The following is a 14,341-nucleotide window of genomic DNA, read 5'->3' as shown; positions in this document are numbered from 1 at the left end:
CAGTCCCGCCGGTGGCGCGGCCCTGAGTGCCCTGCCCGCCCTTCTGTGCTTGGGCCATCGACGGGAAGCCCCTAGACCGGTTCACAGCGGGAACCAGGAGAGTTCCAGGCTAGAGGAGTTTCCCAATTCCAGTTTCCAATCTCTCACTGCATTCCAACTTTTGCTTCCCCCCTTTTCTACCCTTCAATCAAGCAAGTTGGACGTTCTCTGCTTTGAGAAAGCCGAGGAACTTTCTGTGTATGTATTGGGGGTAAAGTATTATTTCTCTCTCTCTTTCTGTCTCTGTCTCTTTGTCTGTCTGTCCCTCTCTCTCTCTCTGGCTCTCTGTCATCTATGAAAAGGAGACTGAGTATTATTTTAGGGCCATTTTTGTCTAAGGGTCTATGACATTAGCCACAGATTTCTTGATTTGTCCCTAAAGTTTTCACTGAGAGGTCTGGAAAATGAGAAGCATCTTTACAATGTTTGAAATCAGAATTTGATTCCTAGGGTTTGTACCAGAAGTTAGGCCTTCAGTCTAAGCTTGGGGTATAAAGAGTGAGTCCTTGGACGGAGGCTGTTGGCAACCTGGGCATGTCTAACCCCTCATTGCAGTTACTGGCCCTGCCACTCACTTAACCTGCTCAGTGGCTCCAGAGAAGTCCCTTCAGCTCAGCTGCATCCCTGTTAAGTTGGAGAGTGGTTGGACAATGACATCTTAGGACCCTTCCTGCTCAGAAGTTTTAAGGTCCTCTGGGATTCCCTGTGAACCCCTTCAAATAGTCTGCTTCACTTCTGCCTATTTCATAATCTGTGGCACTAGGAACCTTTATAAGTGCTGGACCCAAACTGGCCGCTTCTCTTGCAGAAAACAGATTCATTTTAGCTGGTGCGTTTGACTGGAAACTCTTTATCATGGCCTGAAGCGAGAACAAATGTGGAAAATTTTCAAAAAGGCGTTTCTGGTTCTGGGGACTCCAGTGCCTCTTTAATCATGAGCTTCCAGGTCTTATGATAAAACTCTTGGCATCTGAACAGATTCATGCCTTTGGTGTCATTTTTAGCAGCTCTAGTAGCACAGGGGTTATCAGAGACCAGAAGGTGTCATTGGCCACTATCTGATTGGGCTTTATACCTAGAAAATCCTCTATGAGTCTGTGCACTTCGTTGCTGCTTTTTTCAGTGTCTGACAACTCTTCTGGCTGCATCAAAGTCTCTAGGACCGAAGTTTAGAATTAGCTGACTGTTTGAAGGGGATGTAGCTGTAATTTAGATTTTTATGTGAAAAGCAAATAATGATGTGACCTCAGACATGTTACATAATGTCTGTGGGTCTCAGTGTCATCACCTAACAGGGACAATAGTAGGGTATAAAGATGAAGAGCCTAAATTCCAGAGTCGAACTGCTTCTGTCTGGATCCCTGTTTTACCCCATATGTCCTGGGTGATTTTAGGCAAGTTCCCTAACTTCCTGGTCTCAGTGTCCTTGTCTGTAAATAGATAGAATGCTTTCTCTCAACAAAGGAACAAACAAGAGATGAACAACCAGCAAATGCTAGCTAAACCCATTAGTACTTACTACCTAGGAGAGCTGCATGGACTGTTGTTACACTAGCTACCAATTTTTTTGAACATGTATAAACGCTAGGCAAGAAGGACATGATATAAATGTGCTAATTAAACCTTGTTAAATGATAATTCCTGGTAAACAATGGGCACATATAATGTATTCCAAACATCCAGCACTATTTTCCAGCTTTGTCCATATTACCACATGCTGTCTTGAGCAATTTCATTCCCAAGCTTCGAAATACCTCCTGAGCCATGAGTCAGTTCTGAAGTTGCCATGGAGGCTATAGTTGCAGAAGTCTGTATAAGTAAGAAATCTGAGGAGCCTTGAGTCCTATAGATACAGTGGTGTGCACCATCTCTGTAGGGAAGCTTCATTTTCCCGGAGCTCTGATGTTTAGTGCTAACCTGTCTTTGGCAGCCTCCAGCCCAAAGGCCCTGTGGGCTGAGTTAGAAGTTGGGCAGCAGGCAAAGCTGGTTGGGGGGAAGTTGGGCCATTGTGGGAAAGGGTGACTGGAGCGCAGTACTGACATGTTTCAAGCTGCATAGCTGGTCCTGTGAGGAGTGAGTTCATATGGAATCCAACCTCAACTTCCCAGCCAGACTTCAGTCAGCTAAGTGTATCTTATAGCATCTTCAGGTCAGCCTGTCTGTCCACCCTTGAGGAATGCTTCTCTGTCTCCTTTGTGCTCACTTCTGGTGTGTGTCTGAAAAGAACAGGTCATGAAAGCTGGGGGACTTGCGTTGAGATTGCCGGGGGTGTGGATGAGGTAGAGGGGACATGCCCTGTCTGGATAGGGTATCACATCCATCTGCTAGAGAGGGAATTTTTGCTCAATTAGACTTTTAATATCCATTTGGTTAAATGCCAAGTAGGGTCCTATTTGTTCAGCTAATTCCCATGATGTGTGTCTTGTGGCCACTTAGACGGGCCAGTCTGCTCCTGAAAAGAACTCCAAGAAGTACCTTTCAGGGCTTGTGAAGACCTTTTTTTTTTTTTTTTTTTTAACATCTTTATTGGAGTATAATTGCTTTACAATGGTGTTTAGTTTCTGCTTTATAACAAAGTGAATCAGCTATACATATACATATATCCCCATATCTCTTCCCTCTTGCGTCTCCCTCCCACCCTCCCTATCCCACCCCTCTACTTGGACATAAGTACCGAGCTGATCTCCCTGTGCTATGCGGCTGCTTCCCACTAGCTATCTGTTTTACATTTGGTAGTATATATAAGCCCATGCCAGTCTCTCACTTCATCCAAGCTTACCCTTCCCCCTCCCCAAGCGCTTGTGAAGTAGACCTTTAAACCAGCGTGATGAATCCCACAGACCCCATAGGGGACAGCAGCTGCCCTGTATCCCAGTGATTCTGCCGTAGAGGAGCAGCTGAGTTAGCTCTGGGTTCAGAAACTCTTGATAGAGTCAGAGAAGTTAAGTCACTTTGCCCAAGGCCACCCAGCTAATAAGTGGAAGAGCTGGCTTTGAAGCAGGTCTGTCTGATTTGGAATCAAGCCATGCTCTTTATAACCAAAGGCCTGTGAGCGCCTGGTGCAGAGGTGGCCCACTGGGGTGAGGCTTCCTTCCTTTTTAATGGCACTGCTTCTTTAGTAGATAGATTATTCTTGCCTTCTCTCTCCTATTTCTAACATGTTTTTGGATGTTAATCAGTACCGCTGTGCAGAGAGTGGAAGGAACTGGAATGAAAATCTATTTCTGAAAATTTGATTCTTGGTTATAGGGTTTTTTCACTTTATAGAATTATCAAAAAAAAGAAAGAAAGAAAGAAAGAAAAGTTCACACTTGAGACTCTCCTTTCCTACTCCTCTCCAAATCCTGATGCTGTGATGACTCCATTAGCACTTTCAAAGAGAGCTATACAATTTTGTCTAGAACTCTTGATGTGATTTGGGAACTGGCAACAGGAATTAGGACAGTGATAGTAATAGTAGCTAACATCTTTTAAGCATTTATTCTTACAATTGTCTGTGCATATTTAATTTTTAATTTTCCAGTAAAATAGTTGGTTAAATGGTAGTGCTGGAATTTAAAACGTGGCCATTGAATCCAGCACCCAGGTTCCTAACAGCTTTGCTCTACTTCCCACAATTTAAAAATAGAATATTTTAGAATACTAATTAGAATACTAATAAACATACTATTGCTTATTCTATCCATAAATTGTGGATATTCTAAAACTGTAATACTTGACATTGGGCAAATCATGAAACCCTGCTGGATCTGAGTTGCTCCATCTTTAAAATGGCAACTGTTTCATTTTCCTGTGATATCACATATTCATGCTGTGTTATCTCTTGCAGTCTCTGTCAGCTTTAATATAGTCTTACTGTGCCCAGTTAGTACGTGGCAGCTTATTCCAACTTCTTTACTTACTAGCTTTGTGACTTGTGCAAGTTACTTAACTTCTATTCCTTGGTTTCCTGTCAAAAAACTGGGGACAACAGCAGAATCTGTATCTTAGCGTTACAAGAATGAAATGAGTTAGTTCATATAAAGCTGTGCCCGACACATTTGGAACGTTAGCTATTACTCTTGTTGTTTTAATCGCTATTACAAACTACTTTCACATACATTTTCCTGCTTGATCTTCCCAACGTTGCTGAGGATATTGACAGAGCGGGTAGTGTTAGGCCTATTTTATATGAGATCAAGAATCAGAGACCCAAGGTCACAAGAGCTCGCACGTGGCGGAGGAGAATAGGAACAGCAGGTCTGTTTAACTTCATCTTTTATGCATATATATGAGAGAAATGACCAGGTCTGTTGGTCATCAGAAAACCTGATGCTAGACTTAACAAATACAGCAGAAAATAAATTAAGTTGGCAGGTAATTTAGAGAATGCTTCTTCCCCATGTGAAAGTTTCACTGCAAGACTCTCCTAAATAATAAATTCCCCTATATAGCTAAAACAAGATCCAGAAAAACATTTCCCTGCAGGGCACATCTATACTAACTTTCCCCACCTAAGCTGTGTGACAGAGAAGCATTGGAGGACATTAATTATCCAACAGGCAGAGTGACAGCGGCGGGTAGCCCCGGTCTAGAGTCAGGAGCCTGGAAACGCTGACTGCCCACACCAGTGGCCGTGAGGTTCATCTGGGTCACACTGGTGTGTTGTTTTAGTGTCTGTAAAGTGCTTCCACATTGTGAAATTCAACCGAGGGAAGGGATTGGACTTGAGCATCTCTTCAATATCTGTTTCTAAAAGACTAATTCTCCAGGAAGTTTTAGAAGAAGGGTTTTAAATATCCACGTAATTAGATCTAAAAATGTAGAAAGAGCTAAATTTGGCAACCACTGTGTCAGACCAAAAAGTAAAAATGCACGGCAAGTCTGGGCCACTTTCTGGTGGGCACTTTATTGCCTTGTTTCTAGCCTGGCTAATTATAGATTTTCTAAATACCGTGTGGATTAACATGCTATGTGCTTGCAAGTAAATAGTATGTACACTGAACAAAACAGTGAACTTTCCGAGTGAGGTGAATGATGGGTGGGCAACACACCTCAGGGCTTCTTGCAGGGAGGTCATTAGAATCTCCATGTGTCACAGACACATGGGCATTAGGCCTGTGGGACAAGTCCCCTCATCTAGGCTTTAGAGGACTAGTTCCTCTAGACAAGAGGGCACATAGCAGCCTGACCGAGGAACGCTAAGTCATTTGAGAGAAGGAGGGAGTGCAGGGAACACCTCCTGTGTGTGGTTGGTTTCTTGAGCAGATGTGTATATTAAATGCCTGTGCGAGGTGAGGGAAAACAGAGAAGGCTAAAGAACTGAACAAGACTTGATTCCCGACCTCAAAAAGTTCACGGTTTAGTGGGCACGACAGCACAGAAGCAAATCATTGTAACGGTGAGTAGAGTGTACTGATATAGGTAACTCCAAAATACTCTGGAGATGCAGACGGGGTCCTGTCCACACCGCATCCATCCATTCTCTGAGCAGGCTGAACAAAGCCTCTAGCTAGTGTGATATTTCCTGTGTTCTTACCTAGCACCAGTTACTCCCCGTGAGGGACTTCAGGGCCACACGACGTGAGACAGAAGTTCATCCTCTGGCCCTTTTTAATTCCGTCTCCTTCTCCTGGGGAGCTCATGCATTCCCGAGGCTTTAAACTCTATGCTTATGACTACAAAACTGTGCCTATAACCTTGCCTTCTCACAAGCTTCAGGCCTACAATTTCGTCTTCCTGCTGGACATTCTCTTTATGATATCTCATATATATTGCAAGATCAATATGTCATAGCCAAGTTGCATAAAAAAACAAGATGGTTGTTTTCCTCTTAATAAAGTAATATATGCTCAATGTAGCAAAAATGCAAAGTGCAAAACAAAACAACAATACAACAACAAAGGAATGCGAGCAGAGAATATCTACCATCACACCATCACCCCCTTTTTGTTTTATTTTTGCGGTACGCGGGCCTCTCACTGTTGTGGCCTCTCCCGTTGTGGAGCACAGGCTCCGGACGCGCAGGCTCAGCGTCCATGGCTCACGGGCCCAGCCGCTCCGCGGCATGTGGGATCCTCCCGGACCGGGGCACGAACCTGCGTCCCCTGCATCGGCAGGCGGACTCTCAGCCACTGCGCCACCAGGGAAGCCCCCATCACCCCTTTTAATGAAAGTAGTAAATGATGCTATTTGTAAACCTCAACTAGACATATCTCTCCACATACTGGTCTTCCTAGTTTATGTGAACTATACTACTTTTTACCCAGTCACTAAGACTTGAAACCTCTGCCATCTTTTCTCCTTCTCGTTTGAGCCACACATGCTATCAATCTCCATGTCAGTTAGTGATTATGCCTCTCCTGTCACGGCCTTAGACCAGGGACAGCACTATTATTATGTACCTGTCTTGCTGTCATAGCCACCTGGCTAGTTCTAGTCTCTTCCTCCAACAGTTCTTATGTGTGCTAAGGTCAAGTTTATCTTCCCAGAACATCACTTTGGTGGTTCCCCATTGCCAATAGATTATAAACATCATGGTGGAAAGAATTAAAGTGGTTGGGATGAGGTGATTGGAGGGATGGTGACTAGAAGGAAGACAGATTCTAAGTTGTAGAGCTATAGAGGGAGGAGTTCATGGGCTCCTAGAAAGAAGGAGTAAGTGGAGCCCTTGAGGCCCACCCAGGTCAAAAGGAAACCCAGGATCTGTTTCATTCTGGCTTTGTCAGAACACAGGTACTCTCACTGAGGGTCAAAATGGTACTTAAATATTTTGTTCTATTTTACTGCATTTCATTTAAAAGTCTTTTTATTTTTAATTTATTTTAATTTTTTAATTTTTATAACATCTTTATTGGAGTATAATTGCTTTACAATGGTATGCTAGTTTCTGCTGTATAACAAAGTGAATCAGCTATATGTATACATATATCCCTATATCCCCTCCCTCTTGTGTCTCCCTCCCACCCTCCCTATCCCACCCCTCTAGGTGGCCACAAAGCACCGAACTGACCTCCCTGTGAGATGCAGCTGCTTCCCACTAGCTATCTATTTTACATTTGGTAGTGTATATATGTCCATGCCACTCTCTCACTTTGTCCCAGCTTACCCTTCCCCCTCCCCATGTCCTCAAGTCCATTCTCTATGTCTTGCGTCTTTATTCCTGTCCTGGCCCTAGGTTCTTCAGAACCTTTTTTTTTAGATTCCATATATATGTGTTAGCATACGGTATTTGTTTTTCTCTTTCTGACTTACTTCACTCTGTATGACAGACTCTAAGTCCATCCACCTCACTATAAATAACTCAGTTTCGTTTATTTTATGGCTGAGTAATATTCCGTTGTATATATGTACCACATCTTCTTTATCCATTCATCTGTTGATGGACACTTAGGTTGCTTCCATGTCCTGGCTATTGTAAATAGTGCTGCAATGAACACTGTGGTACATGACTCTTTTGAATTATGCTTTTCTCAGGGTATATGCCCAGTAGTGGGATTGCTGGGTCATATGGTAATTCTATTTTTAGTTTTTTAAGGAACCTCCATACTGTTCTCCATAGTGGCTGTATCCATTTGCATTCCCACCAACAGTGCAAGAGGGTTCCCTTTTCTCCACACCCTCTCCAGCATTTATTGTTTCTAGATTTTTTGATGATGGCCATTCTGACTGGTGTGAGGTGATACTTCATTGTAGTTTTGATTTGCATTTCTCTAATGATTAGTGATGTTGAGCATTCTTTCATGTGTTTGTTGGCAATCTGTAATATCTTCTTTGGAGAAATGTTTATTTAGGTCTTCTGCCCATTTTTGGATTGGGTTGTTTGTTTTTTTGATATTGAACTGCATGAGCTGCTTGTGTAGTTTGGAGATTAATCCTTTGTCAGTTGGTTCGTTTGCAAATATTTTCTCCCCTTCTTAGGCTTGTCTGAAAGTCATTTTAAAACCTCAGGTTTGAGAGTTGTAAGACCTTGCCTGGGAAAATTTATTCATTCACTTGATAAGCATCGGGTTTCAGGGGGGAATGAAATGGACATTGGTGTGGAATCTGATATTCTGGTGGAGCATAAAGATATTTAAAGATAATCATGGAGATAATTATTGACTGTTTTAATAAGTGCCCTGAAGGAGAAATGTCAGGTGCTAAAGAAGGTCAAAACGTGGCATCTGCCATAGCCATGGTGTGGAGGTGAGGGGACGTGGTGAGGGCTGTGGGTCGTCCGGCACTGCCGGAGATTACAATGTAAGGAGGGAGGTGGTGAGAGGGACCGGCAGTCAAATTAGGAGAGGATGTATTTGCTAAGCCAATGGTTAAGAGTGATAGTTCCTTACATTAATCAATTTATCAAAGTAAACTTTGCAGTTTAAACAGCACAATGATCCTGCCAAATGGGTCATATTATTTCCAGTTTTATAGGTGAGGAAACTGGGCCAAAGGTAAGTAGAACATGGTGCCTGGCACATTATAGTTGCTCAGTAAAAGTGGTTTGGTGTTAAATAGCCAGTGGGGTTGGACCTTAGAGTCATTGCTCACCTGAAAGCATTTTGAAGAGAGTTGTCTTGTGGTAGGTTTAGAGCGCGATTGCTCCCTCTTCTGAGAATTCGCTTTGGGAAGCCCTGCTTTCAAACCATTGAGAACCCTTTTTATTATTTTACTCTCTTTGATTCTGGGAGGGATATTCCCAGATGGCTATGGTGGCTCCTGGGGTGGAATTCGGGTTTATTCTATCAAGGAAAGAGCCTCACCTTCTAGGTGGGTGTACTAGAGTAGTCGCCATCAACTTGGCAAAGTCAAGTCTGAGGCTCTAGCCTGGGGTTCCAAATTATTGAGTTCCACTATTTTTTTTCAGCTGTTCAAGAGCTTCGTTGAGAAGTTATGTTATCTTAAACTATTCATTGAAAATAACTCAGTTTTTTTTTTTTTTTTTTTTTTTGTGGTACACGGGCCTCTCACTGTTGTGGCCTCTCCCGTTGCAGAGCACAGGCTCCGGACGTGCAGGCTCAGCGGCCATGGCTCACGGGCCCAGCCGCTCCGCGGCATGTGGGATCTTCCCGGACCGGGGCACGAACCCGTGTCCCCTGCCTTGGCAGGCGAACTCTCAACCACTGCGCCACCAGGGAAGCCCTAACTCAGGTTTTAAATTTCACCATTCCCCACTCCCTTTAGTTTTCCATTCTCACATATTAATCAAATCCTGTCTTTTCTACCTTGACAAATAACTCTATCTTATCCCTCCTTTCAGTAGCCATGTCTTCTTCTCAACTTATCTGAACTACTGTAGCATCATCCTGATGCCCATCCCTTCCTCAGGCTTTCCCACCCATCAGCTTGTCATCTACAGAGGTGAGGCTTCTTAGCATGGCATCATTCTCTAGTTAGGTGTTCTCCAGTTTGGCAACCTTCAGTGGACCCTCATCACTTTCGGAATGAAAGACTAAACATTTCAGCATGAAATTCACGGCCTTTCATGATCCTGCCTCTGTCACCCATTCCAGTCTCATCTCTCATATGTATGATTCTTGACCATTCTGGATATCGTATAATGCCTTCAGTTCAACCACCTTTCCCTTTATACTGTGGCTCGTACAATTGCCTCTGGCTAACTACACTTTCCCTCTTCTTTACTTAGATAGCTTCTATGGGTCCTCTGTCACTTACCCATCTCATCTCCTTCAGGAGGTCTCTTCTGAGTCCCTGTGACTGAGGGAGATACTGTTTATCTCCTCTCATAATATACCATGCTTACTTCAGATTAGAAGTCCTCTACTACTGCATTGGAATGCTTTTTCCTTCTAGCTGTAACCCTAGTACTTGGTACTAGTGGGTGCTTAATGAGTATTTGTTCACTAAAAATTTTCAGTCAACTATTTCATCATTACTCTAAAAATTTCTTTAATAAACAAAAGAAACTTTTTGTTTATGAACAAAATACAAGTTTTTTCATGCTTGAAAGACTTTGTAATTTTATGAACATTGACATATGAAAAATGCATACATTTTAGAATTGATAAATATGGTGATCACTTTTCTTAAGTTGGCATTCATTTTATTTTTCACCATAAAAACTGGAGAGTGACCTTAAAGACCATTCTTAAAAACTGTGCTTCTTCATTTAACAAAATCTTCATAATTCGGAGGAAAATGTCATTCATTTGGAGGTCAAATGACAAAACTGTTTTTATTTATGTTTTTGGATAGATTAGATGAAGCAATATAGGTAATTTTCACAGAGTTAAAACCTTGAGGGTTCATCAAACCAAATCCTTCATTTTACAGATGAGGAAGCTATGCTCTGAAAGGGGGTTCGTATTAGTTTCTCAGGCTCAGAGAGCTAGTTAGTGGTAGAACTAGAACCAGAATACAGGCTTCTCTGGTTTATTAATGATGGGATTTGAAGAATTAAAAACTTCTTTTTAACACCAGATGTCTTGCTGTTGTCTCAAGTACTGGGGCACAAAAAAAATGAACTCAGCATTCATCCAGCTATGGGAGTTCATGCCATAAAGAAGAGAGGATGGGGTTTCCCTGGTGGCGCAGTGGTTGAGAGTCCGCCTGCCAATGCAGGGGACACGGGTTCGTGCCCCGGTCCGGGAAGATCCCGCATGCCGCGGAGCGGCTGGGCCCGTGAGCCATGGCCGCTGAGCCTGCGCATCCGGAGCCTGTGCTCCGCAAAGGGAGAGGCCACAACAGTGAGAGGCCCACATACCGCAAAAAAAAAAAAAAAAAAAAAAAGAAGAGAGGATGGTGGTATGGAATTGGGGTGAACCAAAGTCACCCACAGTTTGGCTTCAAATGACATGCCTAATATAATTTCCCCCAGTGCTCCCTTATGAGGCTTCCAATGTGGCCATTTGGACTCCTTGCTCTTCCTTACTCACACCCCGTGTTTGTTGCTTCTGTGCCTTTGCTCGGGCCCTTCTTGCTAGTTCACATGCCCTTCCATTTATTTCAACGTATCCAAAACCTACTTGATGTTTAAGACCCACCTGAAAGGGCAACTCCTCTACGAAGATTTACTGAATTCTCTCCTTCCAGTGGTAACCTCTTCCTCCCTTGAATCCGACACGACTCTACTCCCTTCTGGCACGTCTCCCTTTAGCAATTCATTAGAGTTATGTTGTACTTCTCCAGATATCCTTTCCGATTTTTAGCAGAGCTTGACACAATTACTTGTTACATAATTTAATGAAATGACTGTGGAGTTAGCAAAGAAGTAGAAAAGGAGAAAGTACTATGGAGGAGGAGAACGAAGCAAAAGCAGGTTTTGGATGCAAAGGGAAGAGAGTTCAGGAAGAGGATAGTCAATCATTTCAAATGTCTGGGAGAAATCGGAATTATTACTCTTTGCCCCAAGTCGCTATTTTTTGTAGTCTGTGTTATCCTGACGCATGATTTAACGTTTCTTCCTCATCAGCCTTACATACAATCTGCTCTCTCAGGAAGAACAATGGAAAACTTAGCTTCTTGTGAACTCCTCAGCCTATTGGAGACCAAGAAATTATCTACAGTGTGAGGGATTCAAACACATTTCAATCTAATTTGTAGGGTGAAGTTGAAAACAAATTGATTTAAATTACTTGTTGGGAGGACTGTTTTCCCCATTTATTGGGTGTTAGGCATGGTGCCGTGCATTTTTATGTGTCATTTTATTTACTGCTCACAAGGAACTGATCTGTAGGTACTGTTACTAACCCTATCATAAAGAGGAGAGAGCTATGCTTATACAGGCTAGAAAACAGATAAACGCTCAAAATTTTTCAAAAGTCACACAGAAGGTAAGAGATGATGCTAGGATATGCACTGAGATTTGTCTAGTTACAAATTCTATTTTGTAACCGCTCCACTCTACTATTTCCTATTGTGTAATATAACAATGCAATTGGTTTCACATATCATGGATTAAGTTGCATTTTGAAGATGTACATTATTTATTTTAAAGGAATATTTATTATTATTTTTAGCCTTTCTACTTTGGATAGGGCTAAGAGTTGGATGAGCTGAGTTCTTTGCACACGTCATTGCTTAGACTATGTCGTTGGTTTGGCTTAATAAGAACCATACTAACATACTACTTGAGACAGGAAAACCACAGTGCCTAAGGGACACAGTCTCTTGTTTGAGAATTAAAGATAAGAATGGCTATGATGCTTGATGTTATTGGAATAAAAATTAAGTCTTGTATGGTGGTAGAGGTGTGTGTGTGTGTGTGTGTGTGTGTGTGTGTGTGTGTGTGTGTGTTTTAAACTTAAAGAAAACAATCCTCCAGGCTAGGCTTGGGAGAGGTTCTCAAACTTCCACAGTTCACAGAACCTTTGGCGTCAAAGTAATTTTTTCATGGTACCTCTAAGACAATAGAAATACCTAAAAGCTCTGTTTGTTAAATAGTTAGCACCGAACAATTTAATAAGTATTATAGTTTAATAATTAATAGGCCTTTGGAAAAAATGGAAGACATAAATTAAAAGAAAATGATTTTTATTTCACTTTTAATAACTATATTTATTATTGGCATATGTATTGCTTTGGGCCATAGAATAGTATCTCAAAACTTTGAGTCAGAGTAGACACCACCACCTTCATTTCCTGTTTCTCATTGCTTTTCACATGACTCTTGCTTTTTATCCCACCAACTGCAAAAACCCCAGCTTCAAAAAGATATGATCACATCAAAGGGAATGTAGTGCAACCTAATGTTAAAATTGTGAACTGCCTCTAGCTAGTAGTTCCTGAGGTGTCTAATTGATCTTGAGCACCACTGTGCTTGCCTTAAAATTTAAAATTATCTTGTTGCAACCCTGTGAGTTCACTGAGGCACCCCCAAAGCACCTGGGCACACATTTGGGGAATTTTACCTGTGAAGGAATCAGGAAATTCTTTAAGAGTGAAACCCTTAGAGTCCAGGGTCCCTTTTGAGTTATTTATACAAGTATCTTTAAAGGTTACTTAGAGGTGATGTCTCAAATGGTAAGTAATTCAAAGATAGCTTTTTATTTAATACATTTGAGCTTGTAATTCAGTGGACGTATTTTTAAGTTGTTTGCTAGCTGTTTGTTTAGGTTGTAATTGGTTTAATTAAAAACATGAGATGCTGATCCTTCTTCTATCTTGATTCTTGCCAACCTCTCTTCTGTGACATGGTTTCATTCCCTTCCTCCATCCAATATTGCAAACTGCATTACTATATGATCTTGTTTCTTCTCTATCCAAGTGAGTTATTTCATTTAAACTGAGTAGTGTCAGACCCCAGTCAAAAATAATTCTGAAAAAAAATCTCCTGAGGTACTGGGATACTCATTTTCACACACACACGCACACATGCACACACACACACACGCACACACACACAGCTTTAAATTTAAATTTAGAATTTAATGAGAATATTTTCAAAGTTTAATTTAAAAATAGATCACTATAACCCAGCCACCCTTGCTGTCTATAATGCTATTGCTTATGGACCCTAAGAAACCAATCGTTACTTTTTATGCCATCCTGTTCTCTTGCACAATCTAGCTAAATTCAATACACTGCATCTGGCTTTACCTTCTTGTTAAGTAGAGACAAGACTTGCCTATAAGACGTGACAACCAGTAGTAAGATGAAATGAGAGCCACTGTTTATAGGGGAACTAAAGAAATTGTGGAGAGGCGCTTCTGAACTGGGGACAGATATTTTTCAGAGTGGATTTTAAGAATGAGCAGGAGTTTAGTAGGCATGGAAAGTAAATGAGTTGGATTAGAGATCTTGCTTTATTCATTCCACTCCTCTCTCTGCTGGGGCTCCCTTTCACAAATAAGAAATCAATATTAATTGCTACTTTATTATGTAAAGAGTACTTGTATTACCAGTTCCATTTTATTTCGCAAGACCATTGTGAGCACCGACAGAGAGGCTCTCAGAGTGCATGTGCTAGGGAGAGATAGGGGACAGTTTTGGAGGAATTCAACAGTGGGCTCAAGGAGTCTACAGCGTTAACCGGGGACATGGTCTGCGGAGGTTTGCAGCACATAAAAAGCAGTATGAGGCAGGGCCTGACTGAATGGGCGAACAAGTGATACATTCAGTCAGCGCTGTGTGAGTATAGGGGAGGAAAGAATTGAGCCCGGGGCCAAGTAGTCAGAAAACGCTACAAGAAGGTGGGGTTTGGTACAACCTTGAAGAATAGGTAGGATTTAGTTAGGCAGAGAATCAGAGGTAGGGTGTGTTCCAGTGAGGATAGGAGTGCCGTGGAATGAGTGTGAATGAAAGCAAGAGGCAGAATTTAGCAGAGCCTAGCAAGGCATAGTTTGGGGCAGGACGCTGACCTCGGTCTGAGGATTAGCCTTTA

General features: G+C 42.0%; 1 protein-coding gene across 1 annotated transcript in view; it reads left to right on the top strand.

Moving 5' to 3' along the window:
- RAB38 (RAB38, member RAS oncogene family) overlaps window positions 1-14,341 on the top strand; it is a 70,485-nt gene that overhangs the window by 882 nt on the left and 55,262 nt on the right. The window lies entirely within an intron of this gene.

This window comes from Pseudorca crassidens, chromosome 9 (genome assembly GCF_039906515.1).
Source record: "Pseudorca crassidens isolate mPseCra1 chromosome 9, mPseCra1.hap1, whole genome shotgun sequence".
Taxonomy (NCBI): domain Eukaryota; kingdom Metazoa; phylum Chordata; class Mammalia; order Artiodactyla; family Delphinidae; genus Pseudorca; species Pseudorca crassidens.
The sequence above is the reverse complement of the archived record's forward strand: the minus strand, read 5'-3'. Positions and strand labels throughout refer to the sequence as shown.